Source organism: Mesoplodon densirostris, chromosome 6, assembly GCF_025265405.1.
Source record: "Mesoplodon densirostris isolate mMesDen1 chromosome 6, mMesDen1 primary haplotype, whole genome shotgun sequence".
Classification (NCBI taxonomy): Eukaryota; Metazoa; Chordata; class Mammalia; order Artiodactyla; family Ziphiidae; genus Mesoplodon; species Mesoplodon densirostris.
Genome location: NC_082666.1, coordinates 5,694,188 through 5,719,447, shown reverse-complemented (window position 1 = coordinate 5,719,447; position 25,260 = coordinate 5,694,188). Strand labels below are relative to the sequence as shown.

At 38.5% G+C, this 25,260-nt stretch overlaps 1 protein-coding gene and 1 pseudogene across 1 annotated transcript in view; one reads left to right on the top strand and one right to left on the bottom strand.

Moving 5' to 3' along the window:
- Positions 1-15,615, bottom strand: part of LOC132491750 (S-adenosylmethionine decarboxylase proenzyme-like) — a 34,052-nt pseudogene extending 18,437 nt beyond the window's left edge.
- ABL1 (ABL proto-oncogene 1, non-receptor tyrosine kinase) overlaps positions 1-25,260 on the top strand; it is a 133,631-nt gene that overhangs the window by 44,598 nt on the left and 63,773 nt on the right. The gene's annotated exons all lie outside the window — the stretch shown is intronic.

Genomic DNA, 25,260 nt, shown 5'->3' with positions numbered 1-25,260 from the left:
TAATTGTCTACCGCTCACTTGCCCTGCCCACCTCCCCCCACCCCCACAAACAGCACAGACACATACATACACTCCTCAACTTGGACTTCTCAGGATAGTTTTCCCTGGTCATTCTTGACCTCAGTCATGTTGACATGCAATGGTATTTTCCATGGAGAAGGATCACCAGAGAAGAATCTTCACTTAACTTTAACAATGGACCATATTTATATATACTATTTCAGCCAGAATTTTAAATCGATATTATTTAATAGGATTGCAGATAACATCTTACTATAACAAACATCAAGGGGATTATCCAGATTCCTACTTGCAAGTGTCTTTTATATTAGCACATTTGCCAGCTGTATGATTATCTGATAGTGTGTACTAAAAGTATATTATTTTGGCTTACTTTGAGATTAGAGAATTCTCAATAGAATTTTTCCCTTAACTATCCAAATCTGCATTGCTTTTTTTTCCTCTAGTCCCCTAAACAGTGAGCCTTCTGGGCAGGAGATGAAAGAGGTGGAAGGAGGCAATATAGAATAATGCAGTGGTTTTCAAGCATTGCAACCTGCATGGGGAATACATACTCTACTGTGACTCTGTGTGTGTGTGTGTGTGTATCTGAAGAAAGTCTGTAAACTAATACATACCCTCATTATACAGCACAGTGATTGTTCTTTTTTATTTCATATTGAAAAATGCTGGCTGTGACTTACTAGTGGATTTCATGACCAAGCATGAGTCCTGATCTAGGTTTGAAGAGATGGTAGTGTAAAGAGTGTGGGCTCCAGAGTTTCTCTACCTAGAAATCCTGACTCTACCATAACTTGAGTGGGCTCACACAGTCACTGGATTAGCCCTTGAAAGCTTTGGCTCTGACGCCTGTGAGATAGGAATGGAGATAACACACACCCACCTCAAAGGATTATTGAGAGGATGCGAAGAGGCAGTGCACTAAAGCTCTTAGCGCGGTGCCTGCAGAGAAGCCCCAGTAACTGTAGCTGCTGCAGTGGTAGTTGTGACTGTCCTTACTAAGGTGCTGTAGCTGTATTGGCTTCATGGGAAGTCGTGGAATTTACTTTCCTGAAGATGTTAAGAAGGATAGATTGTATTTATCAAGAGCATTTATTTTATTTTCTTAATTTTTTATTATGAAAAATTTCAAACCTATAAAAACTTGAAGGAAGAGTGCAAAGAACTACCAATCTATATCCCTCACCTTGATTCCAGCTCTTAACACTTGCCACACGCTCTCCATCTCTCTTTACATAAAACACTTCCCTTTTACCAGACCACCTGGAAATTGGCTGTAGACTCACGATAGCCAAGAATAAGGACATTCTCTTACACCACCGCAGCACCGTTGCAGCGCATAAGCAAACCAGCATTAGCCCAATAACATTGTTCAACATGCAGTCCATATTCAGAATTCCCCAGCTCTCAGTAATGTTTTAAACATGAACCATTCAAAGAGTTTAGGATGAACTAGATGGCCTATGAAGTTCCTCATGGAGCTGAAGGCTCCTGTGAAGTTGAGAGTAACCACCAGAAGTGTAACTCTCATGTGGAATATTAAATCAATTGTTGGCATCCTTTTATGTGAACCTGAGAGAGCTGGTGAGATGAGATGGAGGTTGTGGTTGTCTCCTCTGTGTGGGACAGTCAACACACCTGCTTTAGAGATTGCATCCTTTACTTTGCCAGTTCACACAGATGTGTTCTGGTAATAAAATGAGGCACCAAAAAGATACCCGCCGGCATGCAAAGTGGTAGAGCAGTAGGTTACGTAAACGGCTGTGAATTGGAAACACACACTTGTTGGAATTAGAATGTGTCTAGGTAGGAATTTAAGTTCTTCCCTCAAATGGAGGATGACAAGGATGTTTTCTAAGGAGAGAATTTAAGGTGAATAGTATGGAAGTTTGTACATGTGTGCTTTTTAAATACACATACACACACAGTAAGAAAATTAAAGCAACAAAGGCAGGCATTCAGTAGAAGTAAGGCCTACCTTACTGGTTTCTTCTGTATTTTTTCAAAGCTACTTTAATTCATTCCAAAATGTCCATTATTTCACGTTAAAAAAACTCTGTAGCAAATATTTTATAATAACTACAAATGGAATATAACCTTTAAAAATTGTGAATCACTATATTGTACACCTGGAACATATATCAACTATACTTCAGTTTAAAAAAATAGTTAAACAATAAAAAATGAGAAGAAAAAAATCTCTAAAACCAGGATGGATCTTATAATAATTCTATTATAATAGAATGCCATGGTTTAATGGAACATAAAGTAAAGGTGTATCTCACAGTGGCATCTTAGATGTGATGAAGTACAATATTCTATGCATTTACAAGTTTGTGTGCTCTTTTTGGTTTTTTCCTCTTTTTTTAAGACATATAGTAATGTAGAAGAGTCATAGATTTGTATACTACTCTACTAGCCAGCTGTGCAGAGATATGATAGTCTTAAAAAAAAAAATCACCTATCTGCCTTCCTCATAAATTGCCATGTTGTAGTGGGGAGAAGTAAAGAGAAGTGTTTTAATTAGCCAGTTAACAAGGTCTCTCTGCCTTATCCTGCCATGCTACTCCCAACTTTTATTCTGTGGCCATCCGTGTATATATGGATGGGAGGTGGCATCCCGCAAGGTGATCTTCTCTCAGTTTCAATTAGGAGGTGGGGCAGAAGTTCATTATTTCCCCCTCAATCCGCCAGTCTGCCCTCCCTTCCCCTCACGGTGTCAGTTACCAGTTTATTTTATTTTATTTTATTTTTATATATTAATTAATTTATTTATTTCTGCTGTGTTGGGTCTTCGTTTCTGTGCGAGGGCTTTCTCTAGCGGCGAGCGGGGACCACTCTTCATCGCGGTGCGCGGGCCTCTCACTGTCGCGGCCTCTCTTGTCGTGGAGCACAGGCTCCAGACGCGCAGGCTCAGTAGTTGTGGCTCACGGGCCTAGTTGCTCCGCGGCATGTGGGATCTTCCCAGACCAGGGCTCAAACCCGTGTCCCCTGCATTAGCAGGCAGATTCTCAACCGCTGCGCCACCAGGGAAACCCCAGTTACCAGTTTATTGCCCTTCATCTCCAAATCCATTTTTCTTCGCTCTGCTTTGTGACATAGGATCTGGACTCCATAAGCGCTTCTCCCTTGCAAGCTGGCTTAATGTTAGGCTTTGTCAACAGAGGGACAATGTTAAAGGGACGCTGCAAGGCCATCGAGGGAGAAGGGGTTTCCTTTCCTATTTCCGGTGTGCTGAGTTTCAGTGGGGTACGTCCTTCGGTGGGCTATGCCCAGTGACACTCAGCGTCCCTCACAGACCACCCGGGAGGCCGTACTGTGGACTGTCGCCAACCCGTTCACACCCTCCAACAAATGTCTCCACTGCACAGTGGGCCGCTTTCATAGACCTCTGTGGATTACTCGCTGTGTGTTCCTGCGGAGCACCACCTCTCTGCAGGGTCTGAACCGAGTCTTTGGAGTGGAGGGGAGGTTCTTCTGAGTTCTTTAGCTCCTTCCTTGTTTGCTTTCCCTCGGCCCTAGTTGTCTGGTGCTTGGCCCTGGGTGACTTAGGGCAGGGGAAGTACTGGCTGGGTGTATGAGACTCGGATAAGGGGGTGGTTTCGAGTGTTAGCTCTGGATCACAGGGCAGATCTAACCAAGTTGGCCCTATAATTAATGGAGGCCAAATAGACAAATATGGACTCTTAAGAACACACAGTTAGAAAATCCTCTTATTCGTTAACAACTTTCTGTTAGTTAATTCTTTAGATTAAAATTTCCCTGTGCAAATTACTGGTTTGGTTTCCTTCTCTTGACTGGACGGACCCTGACCGATACATCATCTCTTCCCTCAGAATTTTGCAGGGAGGGGAAGTAATGACACTTGTTTGACTGTTGGCTTCTTCCTCTCTTCTTCTCTTTACACTTTGATACGATGGAAGGGTTGGACCTTCTACTTCTTTCTGGTGGGATGGAGCTCCTCTCATATCATTTTCTCCCTCTTCCCTAATGCAGTTGTTCCTAAAACATCTCTGCCAATTTGTCATAGAAGGACATTTGAGTTATTTTGCTAACACAAACAGTGCTGCAGTGAAAATATGGCATATTTTGAAATGAGTTATTAGCTTTAAAAGCTGGTTATCATATAATAATAAGTAAATGATTATGTAAATAATTAGCTGTAAAAGCTGGTTATCATATAATAGTAAGTAATAAAAGTTGGACCAGTAAGGATGGAGGAAAAGCAAAGAAATGACTAGTCAGAATTAAAGGGAAGACTAAATTACTTTTATTTACATTATTTCTTTTTATATTTTGAAGCTCTGTTATTAGGTACATACGCATTTAGGATTGTTAAGACTTTTTGTTGAATGGACCCTTTGATCATTATGTAACATCCCTCCTTATCCCTGGTAATATTTCTTGTTCTGATAGCCAGTTCAGCTTTCTTTTGATAATGCTTGCCTAATATTTTTTCCCCATTCTTTTACTTTTTTTTTTTTTTTTTTTTGCGGTACGCGGGCTTCTCACTGCTGTGGCCTCTCCCGTTGCGGGGCACAGGCTCCGGATGCGCAGGCTCAGCGGCCATGGCTCACGGGCCCAGCCGCTCCGCGGCATGTGGGATCTTCCCAGACCGGGGCACGAACCCGCGTCCCCTGCATCGGCAGGCGGACTCGCAACCACTGCGCCACCAGGGAAGCCCTATTCTTTTACTTTTAACCTACCTTTATTATTACCCTAGTGGTAAATTGCTGTAGCTTTTTACTTGGAGCCAGGCTCATGGTTGGTTGGGGCAGAGAATTTCTTGGTCCTCTTAGTCCTTAGTCTTAGACATGTCCTGTGGTGGGGCTCTCTTAGTATTCCAGCACTTCCACTGGTGCTCTGTGTCACCCAAACTCTACCTTCCAGGGTGGGGGGTGTTGGTTGGGTGGGATAGAATTTCTCATGGGCCCCTCCTCCCCAGCAGTAGCAGACCTCTATATTGTATCAGTGCATGATCCAGCTGACAATGGCTTTGCTTCTCCTCCACCCCCAGAAGCGGTAGATCTTTGCCTGGATCCTGGGGGGCAGGGAGGGTTTCCTGCCCTTCCCCCGATGGATTAAAGTTTTCACGCTATATGAGAGAATGGTCCAGGAAGTGGGCAAGATTTTATCCCAGTTCAGTACTGGGGGGCTCTCTCTAGCCTCCTTCTCTGCTCCCAGTCTTTATCATGAGCATCTGGTAGAGGCCCCATGGAAAAGAGCTTGCAAGTCAGTTCAGACAGCTGTGATGTCTGGAACTCCCAGGGATTCGATATGTTATACTAAGCCACACTCGGCTTTATAAGACTTTATTAAAATTTAAGCTGTTTTCCTCTTACGTAATTTTATGGCAGCCACCTGTTCCTCCTGTGCTCTGTGAAAGGTCACACAGTTTGTATGCCTTGTCTCTCTTTGGAGGGACTTGTCACTCTTTAGAATTCTGTTCACTTGGTTACCTTGTGACCTCAGCTCTCTGATTAGCTCAAGAAATGTTACGATTTTATAGATTATCTAGCCTTTTCTTGTTAGGTTGGGACGGATGTTCTCTTACGGCTTTCTGTGTCTTAGGCAGGAGCAGAACTCTATATTATTTCTTCACCTGTGCCTCAGCAGAAATATTTGGTAAAATGGAGTTTGGGTTCCTCACAGATCAGCACAGTTTGCTAATGCAAACATTGTATGTTTGTTTATTCTGTTTTCCACATCTACCATTGGCTCACGTTTGACCACCCGTGGTTTTTACTTTGTATTTTGAAATTGTTTCAGAATTTACTAGAATAGTAGAGATTCCCACATGCTCTTTACTTAGAGTCATCAACTTTTAGCATTTTGCCACATTACATTTGCTTTATCATTCTCCCCCCTCCTCTCTCTCGTTCTGTATGTGTATGTGGATAGAAAATTCATTTTTCTGAGTCAGTTGAGATTAGGTTGTAACATTTTGTCCCTTATGCTTCAAATGTATTTCTTTAGAACAAGGATATTCTCTTATTTAACTACCGTATAATTACCAATTTTAAGAAATTTAACCCTGATAACTATATTTTTGTTTAATCTACCATCCATATTCCAGTCTTCTCACAGTAATGCCTTTTATAGCATCCCCCCACCCCCACCCCCAAGTGTAGGATCCAGATCATGGATTGCATTGTCATGTTCTTTAATCTCCTGTAATCTGGAACAGTTCCTTAGTATTTCTGTCTTGCATAACATTGATATTTTTAAAGAGTATAGGCCAGTTATTTTATAGAATGTTTTTCAGTTTTGGTCTGATGTTTTCTTACTATTAGATTCAGGGTACACATTCTTGGTTAGAATACTACAGGAGTAATGTTATTTCTTTCTCATGGTATCACATCCAGGTGCACACAGTGTCCTTCTGCCTGTCATTAGTGACATTAATTTTGATTATCTAGTCAAGGGTGTGGTTTGGTTCCTCCATTGGATAATTAATTGCTAGTTTTCCTCTTGCAACTAAAAAGCAATCTGTGGGGAAGACATTCCCTGACCATGTAAATAATCTGCTCCTCACAAAACTTTAACCCCAGAAATTGATGATAACCTGGGTATACAGATTCAAATGACCCAGAACTCTGGTGGGGTGAGGGAGGAGAGTAGTGTGCCTGTGACAAACTTGGGCTCTCTTAGGGTAGAGAAAGGGGTCGCTGATCCAAGACCATTTCTTGTAAAGCCAAGACTTCAGAGAGGTTACACTCTCAGAGAAAGGTGGACTAGGAGAGGAGTACTTTACACAGTATCAAGCAGCAAAGAAAATTTTCTGTTTCACTTTTGGCTTTGGGTGGAGGACAAAGTAAAAAAAAAAAAAAAAAGTCACATGAGAACTTGTGGCTACTGACCAGCTCTCACATGGGTTTGGAAATTGATTTTATACTATTTGTGTGACACTGCCCGCCCCCCCATAATTGCAAGTTGGAAATCTTGATTTAAAGTGGACCTAGGTTTTTAGTGTCCGTGGGCACATGACAGAAGCAAATTGAAGTCTTCTCTGGACTCAAGAATTCCCATGGATCATTCCAACTAATATGAACACACAAAAAGAGACAGACAGACAGACAGACACACAGAAACAGGATATCATGAGCAAGAGTCAATAGAAATCATAGTAAACTCTGACATCTAAAGATTTCAGATATTGGAAATATTAGATATTGAATATAAAATAAATTCACTTAGTAATTTTTGGAAACAAAAGAAGGAATTGAAAATATGAGTAAAGAAAAAGATATCATCAAGAACAACCAGGCAAATTTATTTTAAAAACCAAATATAATGTCAAGAAGTGAAAAGTGTAATCTTTGAAATAAAAAATTCAAGAAGGGGTTGAATATCAGAATAGATATAGCTGAAGAGAGAATTAATGAACTAGAAGATAAATCTGAAGAAGTAACACAGCTTGCAGTTTAGAGAGAGAAAGAGATAGAAAATATGATTGGTTAAGAGACAGGGTATATAGTGAGAAGATCCAACTTAGGTTTAATTGGAGTTCCCAGAACATAAGAGGATGCTAGGGGGAATGGCAAAGAGGAAATATTGAAAGAGATAACTGGTGAGAATTTTTATAATTGATAAACATCAGGCCATCCCTTGTCATTTGTGGAAGTTAGGGCATCAGTATAAATGGAGGCCCACAAACTATATGTCTAAATATTTAAAAGTTACAAGTGTAACAAACTACTAAATAAAATATGTTCTATACTCCTGCCTTGGTGAATATACCATAGTAACCTAGAAATTTAGAGTGTTTGAACTTCACAGGGTTTTGCACTGGCATGTAGCAGCACAGACTGAGCCAGACCCTGAACTATGGCCTGACCCTCTTCTCTTTCTTCCCCCAGCTTTTTTGTGCACTGTGAGGGGCCTCAAGCACGCATGTATAGATGTTTCAGCCTGCCTATATAATCTCTGTTCACATTTCTCACAAACATGCCACTAGAAGACACCTCTGGCATGTTTAATCTGCCCACACTGCTGGTGCATTCCACTTTCAGAGTAGACCTGGGAAGAGATCCATGTAAGCCCTGAATGTGGGCTTGGAGCTGACTAGGTAGGGAATTCCAGGGTCCTGGATACCTAGAATATGGTAGTTAGGCTCTTGGTAGGCACATCCCCTGAGCCTTCAGACCCCTTGCCTTGTGGGGAGAGCTGGAGTCTGTTAAATTGTGGAATTGAGGACGGGGTCCTCTCTTGTCCTAAGTTCTAAGTGTGGTAGAGAGATAAAAGTTCTCAGGTTCAGGAAGCCCATCAAAGTCCAACACAGTCAAAAAGGAAAGGAAAAGAAGGAAAGAAACCCATGTCTGAATATATAGTGAACCTATAGAATATCAAAGACAGAAAAGACTCTTAAAATAGCTAGAGAGAAAAGACAGATCACCTGCAAAGGATTAGAGTGACGGCTGGCTTTTCTACAGCAAGGGTAGAAGCCCTGAAACGGTAGAATAATATTTTCAAAGTAGGCAGAGAAAATAACTATTAACCTAGAATTGTATAGCCATAAAACAGTCTTTCAAGACTGAGAGTGAAATACATTTTCAGATAAATAAAAACAAAAAGAATTTACCACTGAGAACTCATCACGAAAGGACATTCTCAAGGATATATTTCAAGAAGGGAAATGACTCTAAGAAAGAAGGTTTAGAATTTAAGAAGTTAAATAGACCCAGCGAAGTGGATTAACTTGCCTAAACATCCCAGTTGGTTTAGAACCGAGCCAGGACTTAAACCCCCAAATCATCTTTCTTCCATCCAGACAGAATGAAAGTAAGAAATAAAGTTGAAAATAGAATAGCATTTTCATCTAGGAAGTAGACCTAGGTTGCCTTGGGGTTCACTTCTGAGGTATGCCCTACGTTTGTGCGAGGACACACCATCACTTAGGTTGAGTCTTGACAGCCTCTGGGAATTCGCTCTGAGCTTCCCATTGCTAATGTGTCATTTTTCCTTTCTCCTGACACTGAGTTGGTTGCTCAAACTGAGAACTTTACATTCTGCCCTTCAAGAGGCCACATGGTAACCCTGAGGCCACAAGTAACTGAAAGCCTCTCCAGGGAGGTGACCCCTTTCATGTCACTGCTTGTCTCTTGATTTTCTTCTTTTTCCTTTCCAGTTTCCATCAGCTACCTCCTGCACCAACTGGTCCTTCAAGAATTTCTTCATCCTCCCAGCCCTCCACTTGTACCCTTTCTCTATAACAAACCAGTAACCATGTCAAATAAGATTTCTGATGTGGGGTCCTGGGCAGCACAAAGAGTGGAAGTATTGAATGGGGGAGGGTATAAGATGGGTTAAGATGTGTGGAAAATGTTGAATAGGGTATTTTAAGAGAAAAGTAACTATACTTCAATAAAACTTAAAAAAGGATTTTTTTTAAAAAATAGGATATTTTAAGAGATATTTCAAATAATACTGTACTGTCTGTTTACGTAGTTGTGCTTGAATTCTTAACTGGTGATAGTCATAATCATCAGGGTTTCCTGTAATTGGAATGTTCTTAAACCTTTCAGAACATGTTGATATTATCCTCTCCGTCCATTTTAGAAGTTTCAGACATTTCTTCTAAGAAACAAATCTGGTCCATACAAGCTGTGTTGTGAACTGCACATTTTGACTTGAGTTTTAGTACTGAGCTTTGCCTGCTTTTTAAAGAGTCAGGTAAACACAGCTAATGAGTGCACCTCATTAGCTACCATCATCCTGCAGGTGACATTGGATCATGGTACATCGCTATCTTGTTGAGTTTGGTGCTTCAAACAGCAAAGTTTGTGACTGCCCTTAGGTCATATATATTTTTTTACCTGCAAGCTTACATCCATAAAGTTAGCAGAATATATCATGGTCAAGTTCATAAACTAGCTGATTTATTTTGTTCATTTACTGAGCTTGGGAAGAATCTTTTTTTAAAGGCCAAGTTTAAGATACCTTAGAACATAAAAATATGTGTGTTTCCTGGCCCATTCTATCTTTTGAAGGCCAGATTTCATCAAAACAAATGAATCACTGTTTTTTCTTCCTTCATCATCCCCTAATTGGTTTCCAAAATAAAATGATTAATGGCTGCGTTTCTCAACTGCATTGTTTTGTTTACAGTCCTACCACCAGTACTGATGATACACTGGGAAACATTTTCAAAATGGATGGATGTTCTTGACTGGGTCACATGACTTCCCGAAGGGTTCCCCTGATATGTCGCCACCAGGAAGTCTTCAAAGGGGCAAGCCCTTTCATATGCTTTTGTCATAAGTTAAGGAAAATGATTTTAAATAATGAAACCTTGGTTATGATTCAGGCTCCATTTTTCTTCAGATCTGTTTTAGTTTTCAGATTGGAAAAAAGTATGCATTTTAGAATTCCCTAGAGCATATTTTTAATTCCTGGAGGTTTTTTTTGTTTTGTTTTGTTTTGTTTTTTAAATCATCAGTTTGTGTGAAAGCGTCATCAGTTGACCCACTGGCAGAATATGATTATTCCTGACTGTAGGCACCTCTCTCCTGGTACCCTCAAAAGAGCGACTCTCTTCACATTTCTTTAGCACTTCGTCCGATGTGTGATAAGGAAGCATAAAGCTAGTTGGACTAGCTAGAAGACCCAAGGGTTTCTTGTGAGCATCCACTTGTACTACAATTGGGCCTTTTGTTCATTGGTGAACTGCTCCTTGCCATGCTGTCTTATAGCTCGTTGGCCATTGAGTATTTCATTTATAGCAACAGGAAGGAATAATTACCCAGATATTACGAAGTGGGTGGTTTTAGAATTCCACTTCAGATGGCATCAACCCTTAATGCAGCTGGTTTCACTTAATACATTTTGTTTAAACAAACCCTGTTCCTGGAAGTGGTTTCGGAATAGTCTGTTCCTTGTAGCTGTTCCTTTGCTCTTATTTTTAAAAATGTTTTCCCAAGGATAGCATAAGTGCATGAGCCTGACAGATACAAAAATTTTGCTTAAAGTTATTGCACTTATGAATAGAGTTGTGTCCAGATATGATATATTGATTATCATATTCAGAGCTTAAAGATTTAATTTGGTACCTTTATTTTGCATAACTGGCCACATTGTTTTGTTGTTTAGGTATATTTCTCTTTAAGGGACTCTGATGTCTAGAAATCACGACTGACTGACTAAATAGATAAATTAGAGAATAAGTGTTTTCCACTTTGTAAACATGAAAAATTCTTAACAAAAAGCCATGGCTGGGCTGATTAAGCAATCAGTATATTTTCAAGTGGGATATAAATTTCTAGTTTAGGTATGATACCACAATATTAAATTTTTAAAAAGACTGAATAGAAATAAAAAATAAGATACTGGTAGTCTCTACTCTGACTTTTACTTTATCGAAAGAATTTTAATGAGAGAATCTTTTAAAAACAGGAATTTATAAAACATATGCAAGTCATTAAGAACTTTTTATATAAACTTTCATTTTATTGTATTCTCTCATAGGATTTATTCTTGTCTTTGGAGAACTTATTTCGATTTGTAATTATACTTTAATTAATGTGATACTTTGGTCACTGCCCCTCCCCCTCCTGGACTGTAAGCTCCCTTAGCACAGGAACATGCCTATCTTGTGCTTTTATTAAATCTCAGTACATATTCTATTACCTGGCATATAGTAGATGTTTAGTAGAAACTTATTGAGTGAATGAATGAATCAGTGAAATGCTTTTCACATTTCTGTGCTACTAGAGTGCAGTATAATGATAATGATAGCAAACTTACATTACTGTTAACTATGTCAGACCCTGTTCTGAATGCTTTATATACTCCGTAAGTATTGGGTAGTCACTGCATACAAAGCATTCAACAACGTGATGGTTAACATTTAAATCTTGCTGCCAAGACCTTTCTTATTTGTATTTGACAGTTATTCCAGGCATTTTCCATATAGGAATATTTTGGTAATAAAAGAACACAGGATGTTCTTCCGCTCCCAGGACCAGTGGGTTTGTGATTCCAGGTGCAAATCTCTGTCGCCAGGACCCATGGACCTGTTCTCAAAGCTCAAACACTACATCAAGAGATTAGACCAGGTACCTTTTCCTTTTTCCCCTCTTTTTCCCCCGCTTTGGTGTTCATCTATTCAGCAGGTCAGAATTGATACAGCTTCCAGAAGCTTCCAGTAAACAAATGATTACCTTTTAATTCTTATCCTGATGAATACTTTTTGATTGTAATTGTTTTTATTACAATGGTAGTGTTTACTCATTATTTTAAAATAAGTAAATGTCTCTTTCTCTTGATCACCCCCCTTAGGAGTATCCCCTGTTGTTTGTTGAATATTCATCAGACCTTTTTCTCTCGTGGCTTCTTTTTTTTTTTTTTTTTTTTTTTTGCTGTATGCGGGCCTCTCACTGTTGTGGCCTCTCCCGTTGCGGAGCACAGGCTCCGGACACGCAGGCTCAGCAGCCATGGCTCACGGGCCCAGCCGCTCCGCCGCATGTGGGATCTTCCCGGACCGGGGCACGAACCCGTGTCCCCTGCATCAGCAGGCGGACTCTCAACCACTGCGCCACCAGGGAAGCCCCTCTCCTGGCTTCTTGAATGTTTAAGAAGGTTGCATTTGAAAACACTGTATCCTACACCATATGTAAAAGTGGATGTTCTGCTTCTCAGAGTACAATTTAATTTACTTTGTAGATGTTATTAATGAAAGGCAGAGAAGACACTGGGCCCAATATTAAGTGTGGAACTTACAAAACGTATATTAATGATTGTTACTAAGTTATTGCTCACAATGGAACCTGTAACATATTCCTGTTAAATTAATCTCAAATTGCTAAGTGTATTATTCCAATAATCAGAAAAGGTAGATAAGTAACAAGGAGCAGGAGACTCGTGCCCAAGTAAAAAATAAATGTGCATTTACAGCATCTAAGAATCTTTTGGCAAATCAAGAATGATCACCAGTAGCAAACAGCTTTACTGGTCATCTGTCTGCTTGGATTTAGTACTTTGGTTTAGTACAATATTTGGTAGAACATTACTGACCAGAAAACATGGATGTCACACCTCTAGAAAGAAAACCTATAGTAGTTCAGTTCCCAATGTGTACCTTAGTTGTTTTTTGTTGTTATTGTTGCTTTTATTTTTACTTTTCAAGTAAAAATAAGAATCTCTAAAAAAAAAAAAAAAAAGAAAAGAATAATCACCAAGCTCTTTCACACTACTTGAGAATAGTGGAAATACAGAGGAGACATGCTATGAGATTGATTGGGATTTCCCAGCGTGCTTTCTCTATTTCTTGAATATCGTACAGTACTTTGCCACGGTTTGTTACCTGGATGAAATGAGAAACCTTTGCCTTCAGTATTTCCTACCAACCCTTTCTTGACTTTGTTCTCTGCCTCTTCCTATAATAACAATGAATTCTTTAAGAATAGCAGGGGGATTGAAGAAGCAAGGTGGTTAAACAAAAATTGTCTTTACACATACCAGCCCATTCTGTGATGTACATGAGTTCAGAGCCACCTCAAAGGCCCCTCTTCCAGCCCCATGCGTCACCCTTAACAGTAATGTGAATGAAGCCAGGAGAGTCATAAAACTGTGGGTTTAAGGTGCCATGAGGAAAGGAGGCTGCACTAACGCCAATGTTTGGAGCTGTGTTTGTCCTCCCAGAGGTGTTGGTACTGGTAAGCAGTGCTCCGTGGTGAGGGTGAGCTTTGCCTTTGTAAAGTGCATGATGGGTGGTAGTGAAAGGGCCATGGGAAAGAATCACTGGGAGGGTTGCAGGTGCCTTGGCTCAGGCAGATTGGTTGTACGAAGAGTACACAGGAAGGCTGAGGTTTGGGAGTTTATTCTCTTAAAAGTGATCCGTGTCTAATAACCCCTGGAAAATCTTCATTTACTTCCAAGGGGTACACATACTCCAGTCTGAGTCCTGATCTAGATTCTGTCATGTATTAGCTGTGACCCTGGACAAATAACTTTACTCTTATGGCCTCAGTAAGAAAATGGATCATAATGCCACCTCCCTAAAGGGCTTGATGGGATTTCAGTGGGATATTGCATATAGAGTGCTTGATACAGTAAGTAAAAAGTTATGTGTCAACCATTATTGATATCATGATGATAAAATCTGTAACATAATGGTTTTTATAAGTGAAATATAGTTGAAATTTGTTAACAGTCAACTCCTCACAGACCTTCAGGGAAGCCTGTCAAGGAAGGAAATCTTAGTGAAGTAATGGAGAACACTGAACAGTACCTTGACAACGTCTTAGGGGAGGATACGTATAGAATATTAGGGCCTGGGTTGGGAGATTTTTTTTTAAGTAATTAAAAAAAAATTAAGGTATTCTTTACATGTAATAAAGTCCACCCATTTTAAGTGTACGTTTTGATGAATTTTGATGTGTAATCATGGAACCTCTGTCACAACTGAGATTATAAAACAGTTCCCTCGTTATTACAATTTTTTCTGTGCCCCTTTCCAGTTAATTCCCTTCTCCAACCACTGGTTCCAGGCAACTACCCATCTGCCTTCTGTCTCTGTAATTTTGCCTTTTCAAGAAGTTCATGTAAGTGGAATAATACAAAAACCATAGACTTTTGTATTTGACTTCTTCCACATAGCATGATTTTTTGGTATTCATTCATGTTGTTGTGTAGACTGTCTCTTTTCTTTTCCTTGCTAAATTTCTTTATCCATTTATCAAGACGTTTAAAACCTTCAATCTTCTAGGGCAAAGAAAGCACTGTGCGACATTTAGAGCTCTGATTTACAAACAGGGTGGTCACGAATTTTCCTGGCTTGAAGACTTCCACAACTTTCCTGATCAGGTCATCATAGGAGGTCTGACTTAGGTTTGTTTCAAAGCTAACATAAGAAAATTGTGGTTCTGGAGTGATGTGAATAGTCCAATAAGTTCCATCCGATTTCATTCCGTTCATTGAATACCCACAAGATTGAACAGTGTGGGATCAATGACAGAACCTGGTATCAGATCACGAATTCCACTCTCACGAGTGCCATCCTTTGCAGTAACACCATCTTTCATGTAGAACTGGTCCATAACTGCTGGGTCAAGCTCACTCATCAGAATTTCCAGGGTTTGATCTGGCTGATTGATTACCCAACTCTCTGGGAAATCCCAAGTATACAAGTACCAACAATCAGAATTCATGCCTCCCATACAATATGCTGCTCCATTTGGGGAAATTGAGTTAAGAAACTCTATTTCTTCCTGGAAATTCCGGTGTGGGTACCCTTGGTGAGAAGACTTCATGAAATTCTTACAAGAATAAAAGAAGCTTTGAGTCAAACCCGCTGTAATCCCTAGCAGGTTTCAACAGGGGAACCAGTGCTTTCAGCAAGAGGATGGTACCACATGTCTTCAAAATGAAACGTCTCTTGGAGACAAACATGCTACTGTCACGGAGTACATAAGCTTCCTGCTTGTCAGTTTTTGTCACACTTATGATTGAACACTGCACATCCTTCAAAAGTATGTCCCACTCGGATCTTGGGATGGTGCGAAGATCCCCAGATCCTTGGTTTGCGCCGGGTTGCTGCCTGGAGAACCAAACCTCCAGCAGCTTCTGGGTCCCTTCGAAAAAATGTTCAACTTCCATCACCGTGAGACTAGCGAACAACCAACAACCCCCCAAAATCAACTAAATTAAATCTCTTCTCCCGCTGCTGCTGCCGCAGCTGCGGATTGTTCCGGCTGTGTTAACTAAAGTTGAGGTTCCATTTTTGCTATAATTCTATATTAACTTTTTTTTTAAAGGGTTAATAAAATTTTCCTGGCTTTGTGTGTGTGTGTGTGTGTGTGTGTGTGAGTGAAAGTTGAACGTGAGTCTGTTGGAAATAGAGGCAGATACAGCTCAGTCCCTTGTAGTCCGCTGTTTCCGCGTTAGAGAGAGTAGAGCGAGCGCTAGCTAACGTCGCCGGCCATACTGCGGAAGCCTCTAACTTTTTATTGCCAATGTATAGAAGTAAGAACGACTTTTGTATACTGAACTTGTATCCTGCAATATGCTAAACTCACTTATTAGTTCTAGTAGCTCTTTTGTGTGTTGCTTAGGGTTTTCTCCAAACACTCGGAGTTTTTTGTTGTTGTTTCTATCTTCAGATCTTTTGTCTTTAGCTGAGCTGCTTTGAGTCTGTCCCACATATGAGTATGAGTAGTTCAAGGGTCAGTGAGAGATGAGTGTACAGAGTTTGGAGATCACCCCATCTCTGTCCCTTCTAGGATTACTCTGCACTCTTTGGCATTTGTAGTTTCCTGGCTTCACTTTTCTGATTCACCAAGTCAGAAATGCTGTGAGTTTCTCTATGCATGTTCCAACCCCCTCTGTATATGATATGTCATAGTATCCAAAGACAAGAAATTGTTGATTATAGGAACTTAAAAAAAAAAAAAAAGGGAACTTTTTTTCAAAATGATTCTTGAGTAATGACAGAAAATTCAGATAGTTAACATAATATTTTGTTGATAAAAAGGAAAGGAATCTTTTATCTGGAAGTGGAATAACTTGGTCACTTTACAGAAAGAAAACCCAAATTCTGATTTTACTTTTTGTCTATCATTCATTTAAAAATTTGCAATAAAGATTTATAAGTCCTTTTCTTAATGAATAAACAAATTTATTAACATTGAGCCAAGATTTCCAATATTTTTAAACACAATTCAATATTTTCTTCAAATTCACTATCTGTAGGCATTATAAATCTAGACAAACAGTTTATTTTCCTCAGACCCTTTACATTTACAATTAATAGTTTATCCTCAAATTTGTCTTCTGGTATCTTTTATCATTTATAAAACTTTGAATTAATTAATATACCTTCTTAGGTATGTGTTTATGAATAGATGACAAAAAATTTTTTTAAATTTTATTATTTATTTATTTATTTTTAGCTGCCTTGGGTCTTCGTTGCTGCATGCAGGCTTTCTCTAGTTGAGACGAGCGGGGGCTACTCTTCATTTTGGTGCGCGGGCTTCTTATTGCAGTGGTTTCTCTTGTTGCGGAGCACAGGCTCTAAGCGTGTGGGCTTCAGTAGTTGTGGCATGTGGACACAGTAGTTGTGGCTCCCGGGCTCTAGAGCGTGGGCTCAGTAGTTGTGGTGCACAGGCTTAGTTGCTCCGTGGCATGTGGGATCTTCCTGGACCATGGCTTGAACCCGTGTCTCCTGAATTGGCAGGCAGATTCCCAACCACTGTGCTACCAGGGAAGTCCCGTAGATGATAAAATTAAAACTCTTAACTAGTTGTAAAATTTAACTGATTACATCACATTAAATAAAACAATGCATAGATTATATTGGTTTACTCTCTTAATAAACTAATAATTTTCTTAATGAAAAAACAGACAGGGCTTCCCTGGTGGCGCAGTGGTTGAGCGTCCGCTTGCCGATTCAGGGGACACGGGTTCGTGCCCCGGTCCGGGAAGATCCCGCATGCCGCGGAGCGTTTGGGCCCATGAGCCATGGCCGCTGAGCCTGCGCGTCCGGAGCCTGTGCTCCGCAACGGGAGAGGCCACAACAGTGAGAGGCCCGCGTACCGCAAAAACAAAACAAAACAAAAACAAAAACAGACAAACCACATTTATCTTAGGTACCTATTCCTATTTCTCTGTAACCATTTATATTAGCTAACTTTAAAGTTTCTAGACACAAGAGAAAACTAGAAGACTGGAAACCAAGAACTGTCTAGCAAATTCTTCTATGAGCGTACATTTTATGTCACTTTAACAAATTTTAAAGTGACAAAATAAGCATGGATATATCATTTAGAGAAATTTACACATCCAGTTAATCAATCTATTGGTAACTTTTATATAAAAATAAGGAAGAAGGGTAATTTAAAACTATATGTGGTGCCCAATGTTTGGATCTTTTCCTTTAGTTAGACATTATCCATATATCAAAAGATTATTAATTAACTCAATTTATTGTTTGTTTAAGAGATCTTTAAGTGGACTAAACAACTGGAAATTAAAACTTAGACCAACACATCAAATCTTTATGATTTAAAGCATTATAAGAATTCATGAGATTAAATCATTTAAAAAAGATATTTTATTATACAAGTTCTTTCAATTAAATTCAATTTTATTTTTTATAATTTTAAACAATTTGTGGAAACAGTGATAACTTACTGGATCCATAGAACTAATAAAGTTAATTTAGAAGGTTTAAATCATGAGAAATTAACCCCAAATCTTACATTGATTTAATTATTGCATTATTTTTATATCATAATAAAATCAGGAGGCATAGAGTTATTTTTAAGCTAATTTTATCTCACTCTTGTATATAGTCCAAAGAATCATCTAATTATCAGGAATATTACATAAATATTTTAATATAAATAAACCTCCTATGGTCATATATCCAAAAAGATTTTTAAGACTCTTGGATATACCAAGCCTAGGTATAGGAAACAAAACTATTACCCAAACCCACATTTAAACTTTTGGGTTATAATTTCAGCAAGGGAAAAGTAGAAGCAAAAATAGTTTCATTTTTCTTTCTTTCTTATGGAAATTTTGGACTGTTAATCTGTACTAGATATTTCTTGAGTCTGCACATAAGGACTGAAAAGCTATTTATTATTAGTTAATCTCCAGACTTACCCAAGAAAAGAGAAAATATGGGAAAGGAAGGAAGAAAGAAGTGAGAGCAAGCTGACTGCAGATAGATACGAGTGGCTGCTTATCTTCTCTGTGTAAGGAGAGGAGAAGACTTAGACAAGGCAAAACCCATTTTGACAGACCCACTCAAAACTACCAGAGCTAAAGTCAGTACAGCTCGTTTAAATAGTAATTCAGATTCTTGGCATCCTATTAAGTCATGTCCTTTAAAAGCTGGCACTTAGTAAGTATGGGAGAAAGGAGGAGGTCTCCCAATTTAAAAAGGTGATCTGTCTTTTAGATGGGCAAGACAGAGACTCTCTCCTCATGAGGTTTCTTCCCTTTTTGTTCTGTGTTTAATGTGTCTCTTAAATGAAAAATCTTATTCATAACAAAATTTTCAAAATGGCAACTGCAATTTCAGATTGGTAGAATTACACCAGTTAGAGAGAGATACATATGTGTTCAAATATGAAGAGAGCAGGTATTTGGCCCAAAGGGCCAGGAAAAGAAGACCTCACAAAAATGGTGTCAGTAGGAATGGTGCTTATGCAATCTTGAGAAAGAAGAATAGAGCTAGAGGTATCACACTCCCTGACTTCAGACTATACTACAAAGCTACAATAATCAAAACAGTATGGTAGCAACACAAAAACAGACATATAGATCAATGGAACAGAATAGAGAGCCCAGAAATAAACCCGTGCACTTAAGTGGTCAACTGATCTATGTCAAAAGAGGCAAAAATATATAATGGGGAAAAAAGTCTTTTCAGTAAGTGGTGCTGGGAAAACTGGACAGCTACATATGAAGGAATAAAATTAGAACATTTTCTTACACCATATACAAAAACTCAGATTAAACATAAGACCAGAAACCATAATACTCCTAGAAGAAAGCATAGAACACTGTTTGACAGAAATTGTAACAGTATATTTTTTATCTGTCCTAAGGCAAAGGAAGCAAAAGCAAACATAAATAAATGGGACCTGATTAAACTTAAAAGCTTTTGCACAGCAAAGGAAACCATTGACAATATGAAAGGACAGCCTACAGAATGGGAAAAAAATAACTGCAAATGATATGACTGATAAGGGGTTATTATCCAAAATATATAAATAGCTCATATAACTCATTATCAAAAAAATAAACAACTCAATTAAAATGGGCAGAAAACCTGAACAGACATTTTTCCAAAGAAGACACAGAGATAACCAACAGGCACATGAAAAGATGTTCAGCATCACTAATCATCAGAGAAAGGCAAGTCAAAACCATAGTGAGATATCACCTCACACCTGTCAGAATGGCTATCATCAAAAAAGACCACAAATAACAATTGTTGGCAAGGATGTAGAGAAATGGGAACTCTTGTACACTGGTGGTGGGAATGTAAATTGGTGCAGGTCCTATGGAAAACAATATGGAGTTTCCTCAAAAAACTGAAAAGGAATTACCATATGATCCAGCAATTCCACTCCTGGATATATATCCAAAGAAAACAAAAACACTAACTTGAAAAGATACACGTTCCCCAGTGTTCAAAACAGCATTATTTACGATAGCCAAGATATGGAAGCAACCTAAGTGTCCATCAATAGACGAATAGATAAAGAAGGTGTGGCGTGTGTGTGCGTGTGTATATATGTATAATGGAATACTACCCAGCCATAAGAAAGAATAAAATTTTGCCATTTGCAGTGACATGGATGAACCTGGAGGGTATTATGCTTAGTGAAATGTCAGACTGAGGAAGATAGATAGTGTATGTTGTCACTTATATGTGGAATCTAAGAAATAAAATGAATTAATATAACAACTGAAACAGACTTACAGATACAGAGAACAAACCAGTGGTTATCAGTGGGGAGAGGGAAGGCAGAGGGGATTAAGAGGTACAAACTACTATGTATAAAATAAATAAGCTAAAAGGATATATTTTACAGCACAGGGAATATAGCCAATATTTTATAATAGCTTTAAATGGAGTATAAGCTATAAAAAATTTTTGAATCACTGTGTTGTACACCTGAAACTAATATAATATTATAAATCACTATACCTCAATTTAAAAAAAGAAAAGAGAGACTGGTGCTTATGCAAACCTCATATCTCCAGAATCTGGTCAAAGGCCAGGGAGTCACCAAGTGGAGTCCCAATGAACCCCCCAACAATTGATGTCTATCACTACCCTTAGAAAACAGGGCTTGTGGAAATTCACTTTAACACCATTTGCTTAACGGTGGAATTAAGTTCTTAATTCAACCAACCCAAGCAATCAATAATGAGTGACTGTATACAGGACTTGGCTGTAGGTATATACAAAGATGGATCAGACATAAGACATAGTTTCATCTGCCTAGGGAGCTCACAGTCTAGCTCTTCTTTTGAGCAAAATATTGCTTAAGTTGTTGCCTTAATGGTAGGATAAATCTGCCTTGGAATTGATCCAAGGTGATTTAATTACTGTGAAATAGTTACACCAATAAGACTTAAATTCCAGAGAAGCCCCTACTGGATTCCAGCATGCTGCAGAATACTAGGATTCCTGTTCTTATGTTGGTAAGCCAGGCCAGCCCTATTTTCTGTGATGACTTTTTTTTAAAATAAAATAATGCATTCACTAGTTTAAAAATTAATATATAAAAATGTAGATTGAGAAGTCTTACTCTGACCCTTGTGTGTATCTACTTGGTTATTGCATTCTCATTTCTCCCATGAATAAACACTATAATCAGTTTCTTAGATGTCTTTCCATTGTTTCTTTGTGCAAATACAAGCAAAAATGAATTCATATACTTTTAAATCCCATTCTTACACAGAAGCTAGAATACCAGTTCAAAGGTGGTCAGGCAGGAGGACTTCTGTCTTACTTGGGAGAGGATCAGCGCTTTTTTTTCTAGTCAGGCCTTCAACTGATTGGATGAAATCCACCCACATTAAGGAGGGCAATCTCATCCAAAAACACCCTCATGGAAACAACCAGAATAATGTTTGACCAAATATCTGGATACTCTGTGACCCAGTTAAGCTGACACATAAAATTAACCATCAGAAGGGTCTTGCCCCAATTAATGGTAGAGTAAATGCTACTCTGGTCTTGCCTAACAACGTTTAAGAGCAAAACCCAAAAGGATCAAATTGTTTCCAGACTGTATCTCAGAACAAAGCTAAAGAATATTTTTAGCAATGCAAAAATATCTAGGACCCAACATGGTAAAATACACAATGTCTGCATCCAGTCAAAAATTACTAGGTATGTAAGGTAGTAGGAAATATTCCAGTAACTGACCAGAAATGACACAGATGGTAGAAATAGCAAATATGGACATTAAAATAATTATTATAATTGTATTCCATATGTTTAAGAAGCTAGAAGAAAGGTGTTAATTAGAGACATGGAAGATAAACTTCTAGAGATGAAAACTACAATTGCTGAGATGACTACATTGAATGAAATTGATGTCAGAATAAACAGCATAGAAATAAAGATTAGTGATTTTGAAGACAATGTAAACTGTCCAAAATGAAACACAGAAAGAAAAAAATCTGAAAAAAATTAATGAACAAAGCATCAGTGAAGTGCGGGGCCAATTATATGTGTAATTGGAGTGTCTGAAGGAGGAAGGAAGTGTGAGGGATAGAAGAAATAACAGAAGAAAAAAATGACTGAAAAAAAACCCCTCCAAATGTAATGAAAGTAATAAACCCATAAATCCAAGAATCTCAAGGAACTCCACGCACAAGAAACATGAAGAAAAATGGTATCAAGGCACATTATACTCAAATTGCATAAAACTAGTGATAGAGAAGAATGTTAAAAGCAGCCAGAGAAAATGAAGATTAGGATGACAGCAGATTCCGCTTTGATAACAGTGTAAGCCAGGCAACAGTGGAGCAACATCTTTAAACAAAAGAAAAACATCGTCAACCTAGAATTCTTTTCTTGGTGAAAATATCTTTCAAAAACAAAGGCAATATAAAGTCTTCTTCAGACATATCAAAAACTGAAAGAATTCATTACCAGCAGGCTTGCACTAAAAAAAATGTCAAAGAATATCCTTGAAGCAGAAGAAAAATGATACCTGGTGGAAACCAGAGCTACAAAAAGAAAGTGATACACTGGAGAAGGGTAACTACCTTGTAAATATATAATATTTTTTCTCATTATTTATTTATTTATTTATTTATTTAAATTTATTTATTTATTTTGGGCTGTGTTGGGTCTTCGTTGCTGCGTGCGGGCTTTCTCTAGTTGCGGAGAGCGGGGGCTACTCTGTTGCAGTGCGCGGGCTTCTCATTGCGGTGGCTTCTCTTGTTGTGGAGCACGGGCTCTAGGCACGTGGGCTTCAGTAGTTGTGGCACGTGGTCTCAGTGGTTGTGGTTCACGGGCTCTAGAGCGCAGGCTCAGTAGTTGTGGCGCACGGGCTTAGTTGCTCCGCGGCATGTGGGATCTTCCCGGCGCAGGGCTCGAACCTGTGTCCCCTGCCTTGGCAGGCAGATTCTTAACCACTGCGCCACCAGGGAAGCCCTTTCCTCATTAGTTAAATCTCTTTAAAAGATATGTCTTTTAAACAAAAGCAGAAACAAATAACACACTGGCATTTACAGCTTATGTAGAAGTAAAGTTTATGACAGCAGTCGTACAAATGGGAGTGGGAAAATGGAAGTCTACTGTTGTAAGATTCTTATGCTATATGTGAAGTAATGTATCATTTGCAAGTAGACTGTGATAAGTTAAAGATGTGTATGATAAACTCTAAAGCAGCAGAGTTATAGCTAATAAGCCAACAGAGATAAATTATAATAATGAAGGTATTTAATTAATACAAAAAAGGGCAGACAGAAAAACTTGGAAAAATGAACAAAGAACAGATTACATAGCAGTACATCTGAAACTTATTTTTTAAAAAAGAACAGATTGGGTAAATATAAAATAGCAAGATGGTAGATTAAATTCCACATTGATAGTATGTTAAATATAAAAGTCTAAACGTCCCAATAAAAAACAGAGACTGTCAGATTGTATAAAAATAAGACCCATTTATATGTTACCTACAATGAACCCAGTTTTAATATAAAGATACAAATAGATTAAAAGCAAAAGGGTGGAAAAGGTTGTACCATGTCAACATTAATCAAAAGATTAACTTGAATGTCTATATCAGACTAAGTAGATTTCAAAACAGAGCATAGTACCAGGGATAAAGAGAGTCATTTCGTAATGGTAAAGAGGTCAATCCAATAAGAATATATAATCCTAAGTGTTTATATATGTATTAGAGATTCAAAATACATGAATCAAAAACTGATAGAACTGCAAGGAGAAATCCACAATTATATTTGGAGATTTTAACACCTCTCACTCAATTGATAGAACACATAGACAGAAAATCAATAAGGATATGGGAGATTTGAACAATATAATCAGCTGTCTTGGCTTAATTAACATTTATAGAACACTCTACCCCTCCACCCCAAACAGTAGGATACACATTCTTTACAAGTGCACATGAAACTGTTACCAAGATAAATCATTTTCTGGGCCATTAAAAAAGTCTCAATGAATGTAAGCTGATTCAAGTCATAGAAAGTATGATCTCTGACCACAGGGGAATTAAATGAGGAATCAGTAACAGAAAGATATCTGGAAGAGCTTTCAATTATTTGGAAATGAAATAACACACTTTTAAATAAACCATGAGTCAAAGAAAAAAAATCAAAAGTGAAATTAGTAAGTATTTGGAACTGAATGAAGGTGAAAATGCAACATAAAATTTGGGGGATGGGGCTAAAGGGAAATTTATTTAACACTAAAGCCCCCTGTATTAGAAAAGAAAAAAGCTTCAAATAACTGACCTTGGGATCCCATCTTAAGAAACTAGAAAAATGAAAGCTAGTGAAACCCAAATTAAGCAGAAAAAAGGTCGATGTGGAAATCAGTGAAATGGAAAACAGAAAAACCATAAAGAAATCTATGAAACCAAAATCCAGTTCTCTGAAAAGAGCAATAAAATTGATAAACCTCTGGCCAGACCAATCAGGAAAAAAAGAGAATACAAAAATTTTAATAAGTAAACCAAATAGCAACCTAGAAAAAACAGACAAGTTCTTTGAAACACACAAACTGCCAAAACTCTCTCAAGAAGAAACAACCAGAATAGGCCCAAATCTATTAAAGAAACTGAGTTTGTATTGTAGTTAAAAACCTTCCCACAAAGAAAATGCCAGGGCCTGATGGTTTTACTGGTGAATACTACCAAACATTTAAGAAAGAAATATTACAAATTCTATTCAGCCTTTCCAGAAATTAGAAAAAGAGGGAACAAACACTTCCCAGCTCATTCTTCAAGATAAGCATTACTGTGCAGATGTTCCCTCTTAGTCTCTTCTCCCTGTGCAGCCAGAGTAATCCTTTTAAATATAATCAAATCCCTGTCTCTTCTCTGCCCCAAACCTCCAGTGCCTTCCCAGCTCCTTCAGAGTAAAAGCCAAAAAGCCCTGGCAGTCACCTCAGGCAGACAAGATCTCCCCACCTCCCTGCAACTTCTGACTAATGTCCTTTTACTCTCCCTCTTACCTACTCTGTTCCCTCCACATTGACCTCTTAGCTCTTCCTTGGACCTCCCCCAGTCATCC